This window comes from Triticum dicoccoides, chromosome 1A (genome assembly GCF_002162155.2).
Source record: "Triticum dicoccoides isolate Atlit2015 ecotype Zavitan chromosome 1A, WEW_v2.0, whole genome shotgun sequence".
Classification (NCBI taxonomy): domain Eukaryota; kingdom Viridiplantae; phylum Streptophyta; class Magnoliopsida; order Poales; family Poaceae; genus Triticum; species Triticum dicoccoides.
In genome coordinates this window covers 161,139,447-161,147,247 of record NC_041380.1, presented here as the reverse complement: position 1 = coordinate 161,147,247, position 7,801 = coordinate 161,139,447, and positions in this window count along the sequence as shown.

Sequence of the window (7,801 nt, the reverse complement as noted above, 5' to 3'; positions counted from 1 at the left end):
CTACCTGCAACCTCCGTGGGGTCGGGGAAGTCCGGTTAATTTGCGAGGCACTCATGCCACATCAAAGTTGTGAATGGTAGTTAAATATCACACCACACACTTTTCATACATATAGTAGGGCCACCTGCAGGTGGTTCGTATGTGGTCTCACCCATCTCGCGCCACAAGCACACATTTGTGGGTCGGCACACGGTCCACCTTTGTTGGGAAGTGAAAGGGGAAGATTGACCATATATATGATGGACTCCTATAGGTTTTGTGTTACGGTAGGGTGAGATTTCAGACCTAGCTATTTGGGGGCATGCATTCGTAGCTAGGATTCCCTTACCGCGGACATGAAGTGGGGCTTGTAGGGGGTGGCTCACTAGCAATACTATGCTTTTGTGCGACAGGTGCCACATCAAAGTTGTGCATTATTGGGTAATCGAACATCAAACCACCCTTTTCATACATATATTTGGTCCACATGCAAGTGTGCTCATCTTTTGACCCTCTCGCGTGTTATTTTTTTTGCCAAATTTATAAACCAGCACACGAGTTGGATGTAGAAACCATCTGCGATTGGTACGCAATAGACACGGTTCAGTCAGACTACCCGTGCGCCATGCTCGTGCCCCTGTAGTCACTCACATCAGCACAGTAGATTGGGCACCACGAGGCTTGCCTCCCGCTCTCGAAAAATATCTACTGCCTCGTAATCTCAAAAATATCTACCGCCTTGAAGGTTTTAATGTTTGATAGCACACAATTAGTATGTGTGGACCGTGTGTGATGTCTGTTACTCCTGTCGGATCTGGGGTTCCAGAAGACCCTTGAGGTTCGAACACTGGGGTGCACGCGAAGGTTTTCTCCCAATCGATCCATGCCCTAGCTCTCTAAGATCTCATAGACGAACACGACGAACTCTCAACACGGAAAGACACAATATTTATACTGGTTTGGGCCACCGTTGTGGTGTAATACCCTACTCCAGTGTGGTGGTGGTGGATTGCCTCTTGAGCTAATGATGAACAGTACAAGAGGAAGAACAGCCTCCTGAGGTCGAGGTGTTCTTGTGTTTAGTGAGTTTGTGTGTGTGAGGATCGAAATCAGCTGCCAACTTGTGATGGTGTCGATCCGATGCCCTCATGGTGGTGGCTAGTTCTACTTTATATAGGCCCTGGTCCTCTCCCCAAATAATGAGCGGGAAGGGATGCCAACAACGGCCAATTCGAAAGGGGACAGCTAGTACAAGCTATCCTGACAAAAGGTGGTCTTCGCCTGCAAAAGGCTCTGGTGATGACACCGTCTTGGGCTCCATGGTGACCTCCGTCTTGTCGTCCTTCTGGTCCTGGTCTCGTTGCACCAATATGGAAAGTTTGCTTGATGCCTCGGTACTCCGCGCCTATGCTTGCCCCCTTAGCACCAAAGAGGAAACAAGGACGTTCCGCGCGCTGGCGCTCACCTGGCCTCGATCGTCATGGCTCACGTCACGAGGGGCCTCGCGAGGTTTGCCTTGCCTTGATCTATCCGCCCCTCGTGAGCCTGCCTGGCGAGGCCACTCTTGAGGAGGTCTTGCGTCGTCCCCCCCGCGAGGCCTGGCCCCTCGCGAGGGTCTTGAATGTCTTGTTGATGAAGATGGGCCGTACAAACCTGCCAGCCCAGCCACGCCGTGGGCCGCATGCAGGCAAGTCTGGGGACCCCCGTTCCTAGAACGCCGACAGTAGCCCCCTGGCCCAAGGCGTGCTTGGGCTTGGCTTCGAGGCGAAGCCAAAGGGTCAAGAGCGTAGCGCTGCGGGCCCCCAAAGCCCGTGGCCTCAGTTGACGCGTGGCGGTTGATTGGACGTGGGCGTCTCCAATTCCCCACGCTGCCTTCGAACCCGCCTGGCTATGCGGCCCTCGCAACCTACACAGTTATTCTCCCATTGCGCATGCCTTGCCCCCTCGGTCCTTCTGCTTCCTCAAGACTCTTCCTCTCCTCTCCAATCTGACCTGCACTCTACCTGCTTCGCTGCCATGGCGCCGAAACAAGCGGACAAGGGGAAGAAGCCTCTGTCCCCGCCTGGTTCACCTCCATCCGCCGAGCCTACAACCAGCCGGTCCTTGGTGCTCAACGACGAGGCCATGGACAAGGTGCGCCCCATGCTTGCCACCAGTTTTAACGAGTGGGGGGAGACGGTGGCTTGGCCTGCGTCTCATGCTCGTATTGCTCGGGTGGTCACCGAGGTCCCAATCTTCATTGATGTCCTCTGGGCAGGCCCGATCCCCCCTTCTCTGCCTTCTTCAACGCGGTGCTCGAGCATTACTAGATCCATGTGTTGCATCTCGACCCCCAATCCATGACTCTCCTCGATGTCTTCGCCTTCGTGTGTGAAGCCATGGTGGGCATTGCTCCCTCCGTGGCCCTTCTCCGCCACTTCTTCTCGCTGCATCTGACTGATCCCCGACAAAGCTCGGGGTGCGTGAGCTTTCAGGCTGTGGCCGTGACGGCTGGCGCGGGGGTCGACTTCGAGCTTCCTCCATCCACGTGCGAGTTTCAGACACGATGGGTATTCGTCGACGCCGGTGTGCTCAGCCCTCTGCTCCAGGCCCAGTTAGCGCCCGCCATTCCCCACTCTGGCTGGGGCCACGAGAGGCTCGCGAGCCCCCGTCTTGCCCATGTCTGGTTCAGGCTAAGGATGTTGAAGGACCGCGGCATGACCGCGCCGAGGGTGGTGAAGGAGTTCATCAAGCGCCGGGTTGCTCCGCTTCGATGCCATTCTCGCCCGATGTGGACCTTGCTCAATAGTCAGGACCACATGAGGCTTCAGGATTCCGGGCTCCCCCTTGGGGCACGACAAATGGTGCTCAAGGTCCTAACAGGTGTCCCTTTGCTGGACGATCTGCCTGGGAAGATCTGTCTGCTGTACCGATGCAGGAACAAAGCCGAATTCGCTACTGGCATGCCTTCCTGGGGCTGTTGCCGAGCTCGTCCCGAATGTGGGCGCGGGGGGACGAGCGCCACCAAAGGCTGGCGGCTCGAGTGCTGATGTGCAGACGCCGCCTGGGGCTCCTGAGGTGTCGTCCTCAGGATCCCATGATCCTGGGTCGCCGGTAGCAGAGGCGATGCAGCACACGGCTCCTGAGGCCGAAACTTCGGAGGCCTCGGGAGGTTGTGGTGAGACGGCGCCCGGCTATTCTGCGCAGCCAGGCACCCCTGAAGCTGTCCTCTTGAGCATTTCCCCAACTACTCCCCGCACTGGCCGCCACGTTCAGCGCTTCGGCCGGCTTTGCGTGGACTTCGAGGAGCTCCGCAAGAGGAAAGGATCTCTAAGCGGTAGCGGTACCTTTGGGCCGTTGAAGCAACGAAAGTACATTGCCGTTGACGAGTAAGTATCTTATCTTGGTGATCTTCCGTGTGCCGCCTTTCTCCCCTGATGATTGTCTCCTCAGGGCCCCTTCTGCCGAGGCCGTGAAGCCTCCCGAGAAGCAACTCCCTCTCGTCCTGTCGCACCCGCCAAGCTCCAGTGCCGCATGTTCGGGTGCCGCACATGGCGTGGGGTCAGTCGTGGGAGTCGGTCCATCATCAAGGCGCCCCGAGCTCAGGTCTTCGTCGTCCTTTCTTCACGGCCTTTCTCGGAGCGCAGTAGGCATGCCAAGGGCTCCTCCCCTGGTCGTGGTCGGCAGTTGGCTGTCCCCGTTCCCAGGGTCTTCTTCAAGCAGCAGGACCTTCTCGGCTTGGGCCCCTTGCAAGGGCCAGTCGGCGCCAGGGGCTGCGCCAGCCCCCAGCCCCCTGCCGAGAGGAGGCGCTCCGCATCGGGCATCGCCCACAGCCCCTGTAGGAGAGGGCGAGATGGGCCGTGCACTTGAGTTCAAGCGCGGGCGGAGCATTGTTCGCCACGATCTCTTCCAGGAGGCGATGGACCGACTTGGCGAAGAACTTGAGGGTGTTGACGTGCGCCTTGAGGCCGATGGTCTTTGGTTGGCGGAGGAGCGGCACAAGCTGAAGGTGGCCATCAACCTCGGGCGCCACCAGTGTGAGCTGGACAACACGGAGGCTGAGGCCTCCCTTGCGGCCTCCCGTGAAGCCTGCTCCCGAGCTCTGGAGGAGGCTCGTGAAGCTGACTGCCGTCGTGAGGCTGCGGAGAAGCGCGCGTGGGAGCTCCACGCCTGGAGTGCGTCCCTCGAGCAGCAAGTGGAGGCACGCAAGGCCGCCCTTGCGACACTAAGGGGGATGCCTGCCGAGGAAGATGAGGTCCGGAAGCGCGAAGAGGCGCTGGCTCTGGAAGTTATGGAGCACAGCCTCGAGTTTGAGCAACTGGAGACGAGGGAGTGTCAAGTTGCCCAAGCGGAGGATGCCGTCGGGGCTCGCGAGGCCCGAGTCCAGGAGGAAGTCGACCGCCGGGTGGCCGAGGTTCGCACAGATCTTGAAGGTCAGCACGCCTTGAAGCCGACGCTTGCAGGAACTGCGGCAGCGGGTAGGACCGCCGCTCTCCGGCCCAGGTTAGACGAGGCGAAGAGGCGCGAGGAGGCCGCCGCCGCCGCCCTAGTCACGGCGCAGGCGGACTTGGCCTCCGCCCGCGCCGAGCTTCTTTCTCTTCAGAGGCAGGTTGACGATGCCGAGGCCGTCGTGTAGCAAAACAGGGAGGAAGTGCTTCAACGGCGGACGCTGGAGCGCGAGCACGCCCCCATGCTTCAGGGTCTCCGGAGCAGGGCTAATGCCGCCCTAGGCTTCATCTGTGACGAGAATGCACTGCCTCCCCACTCGAATGACTACGCCAGTCACCTGATCTTCTTCACCAACATGGTGACACGCCTGGAAGCCTAGCCTAGACTCGCCAGCTCGTGGAGGAGAGAAGTCGCAGTCTTCTTGGGGGCGCGTTCTCCCGCGTCTTCAGCCACCTTCGGAACATTAACCTCGACTTCGATTTTGACGCAGCTATCGCTCCCGTGCTGGAAGCCATCCGGGGCGACTTGGCGTGGTGGGTTGAAGACCACGTGGATGCGGTGGTCGTGGCCTTCGCTTCTGACGATGACGGGGTTGTGGTTGCGGCGGATGCAGGTGACGTGGTTCATGACGGCGTTGTCGACGCTGGCGAAGGAGGATGCAACACCAGCGATGGTGACAGCGATGCCATCGGCGCATCTGAAGATGACATGGGGGATGCGGCGAGCGGCATATCCGGCTGATTCCTTGTTTCCTTGTCATTTATCCTGTAAAACCTTGGGCATGGCCCTAGAAGTCTGTAAGAGCATTTTGAGAGGGGCAGCCCCTCATGTAAACAATAGCAGCTTTTATCCTTTCGTGCTAAATTGAGTTCGCATTTTCGTGAGCTTTAGCTCACCGGGACAAGGGTGTCGTTATGGTTTTACCTTAGCTTTGGCAAGCCCAAACTGGCCCGAGGGATTGCAGGTTCTTGAGGAGCCCCTGATGCATCTGTCGCTGCGCCCGAGAGGGCCGTGTGACAAGTGAGCGGCCGCCACGGCTCGACACGCGTGTGGTTCGTGTGCTTCATGCTCAGCCCGGCTCACGAGGGGCCCGCGAGGGGTCAGCGACTGGCGCGAACTCCAAAATAAGGCAAGAACGAGACTGCAAGAAATAACTTGAACGAGAAAAGACATCCCCCCGCGCGCATCAAATGAAAACTTGACTTCAACTTAAATCCAAATCCGGAAGGCAAGGTTACAGAAAAGAGATCCAAAGCAAATGGCCGCGTCTGACGCCTAGTCTAGTCTTCGACGTCTTCTCATCAGCGCGGAGCTAAGTGCTGCCACTAGGCGTGGGAGGGAGCCCTCGAGGCCCGAGGGCGGCTCTCCGGAGACTCCGGGGCATGTACAGCCCCACTCATTATTACGTGAGAGTGTCACGGGCGGAGATCTTCACATGCACTGGGCCTTGCTTCATTGAAACCGGCCTTGCTTCATATCGCCAGGTGAGGGCCCCGCCTTGTGCCACCCTCTACCACCGCTGGGACGACCGGAAGCCTGGACGGCCCAGCGAGGGCAGAGGGGACGCCAGCGGCGCCCTTGGCGACCATGGGTCCTCTGCCAGGGAAAGGTCGTGGTCGCCACCCCGGCAGAGGGCGTACCTCCGGGTGTTGCCTTGCTCCCCGCGACTCGGGGAGGGGCCTTGCTCCTGCCCCCTTCCGCGCAGCCCCCAGCGGGTTTCTCCTGTCGGGGCAGGCATCGCCGTGCCAGAGGCACCGTTTGGCGCCATAGCCTGGTTCATCCATGACTCATGATTAGCATAAGCTTGCTCCTGAGGGATTAGTGGTACCATGTATCTCTCATCAACGACACGGTTGGCGGGGCTCTCCAGCGGCTCATGGAAGGCTTCAGCTCCCAATGCCTCCTCCTCCCACGAGCCGGGGTCGCCCTCCGGCGTGTACTCCTGGTCCATCATGCAGGGCACATAGGCTTCCGGGGCTGTCACCCCAAACACCTCGTCGTAGTGCCCCACGCTCCACGTCGCCCGACCCAGCGTGGCGTGCTGAGGGTGATAGCGTGATGCCTCGCTGGGGCCGTGGGGGGCAACGCTCGTGCCCATGCTCATCGGAGGCGGCGCGGGGGCAACGGGGCCCCCGGCGCTGCCGGCCGCCCTAGTGATGGCGAAGCCCCCGGGCGCTCCTGAGAGCGTGCGGCCACGGCCTGGCCCGTCGTGAGGTCCAATAACGGCTCAGGACGGGACCAGGTAGCAGAAAGGTGGTGCTCCTGATGCGGTTGCATCCAGCAGCTCAGCGACATGTTCCAGCAGTGCGTCGCGCCCGCTCTCCATCAGCCGGCACCGCAGCAACTCCCGTGCCACCGTGAGCGCGGCCCGCATGTTCGCCTGCTCCCGCCGGGTGTGTGGCGCCGTTGCTGCGGTGTGGCTTGCGGCCCTTGCAGTGGCTCGCACTAGTCGTGGAGTGGGGGTGGATGACGCCTGGCCGCACCGCCCGCGCCACGCAGCATTAGGCGGCGCTCGCGCCGCCTGGAGCATGGGGTTGAGATCTTCATGGGCAGGTGGCGCCGCCCGGGCTAGCCAGGCTGCCCATTGGTCGGAGTCGGCCCTTGGGTCGCCAGACATCAGGGCCACAGAGCGTCGACGGGTCGATTGGTGGGGAAGAGACTCCGGCGCGCCCCTACCTGGCGCGCCAAATGTCGTATCTGGGGTTCCGGCAGACCCTTGAGGTTCGAACAATGGGGTGCGTGCGAAGGTTTTCTCCCAATTGATCCACGCCCTAGCTCTCTAAGATCTAAAAGCAAACACGACGAACTCTCAACACGAAAAGACACAAGATTTATACTGGTTCGGGCCACCGTTGTGGTGTAATACTCTACTCCAGTGTGGTGGTGGTGGATTGCCTCTTGGGCTAATGATGAATAGTACAAGAGGAAGAGCAGCCTCCTGAGGTCGAGGTGTTCTTGTGTTTGGTGAGTTTGTGTGTGTGAGGATCGAAATCAGCTGCCGACTTGTGATGGTGTCGATCGGATGCCCTCATGGTGGTGGCTAGTTCTACTTATATATGCCCTGGTCCTCTCCCCAAATATTGAGTGGGAAGGGATGCCAACAACGGCCAATTCGAAAGGGGATAGCTAGTACAAGCTATCCTGACAAAAGGTGGTCTTCGCCTGCAAAAGGCTCTGGTGATGATGCCGTCTTGGGCTCCATGGTGACCTCTATCTTGCCGTCCTTTTGGTCCTGGTCTCGTTGCACCAATATGGAAACCTTTGCTTGATGCCTCGGTACTCCGCGTCTGTGCTTGCCCCCTTAATACCAAAGAGGAAACAAGGACACTGCGCGTGCTGGCGCCCGCCTAGCCTCGACCTGCCTGGAAAGGTCGCTCTTGAGAAGGTCTTACGT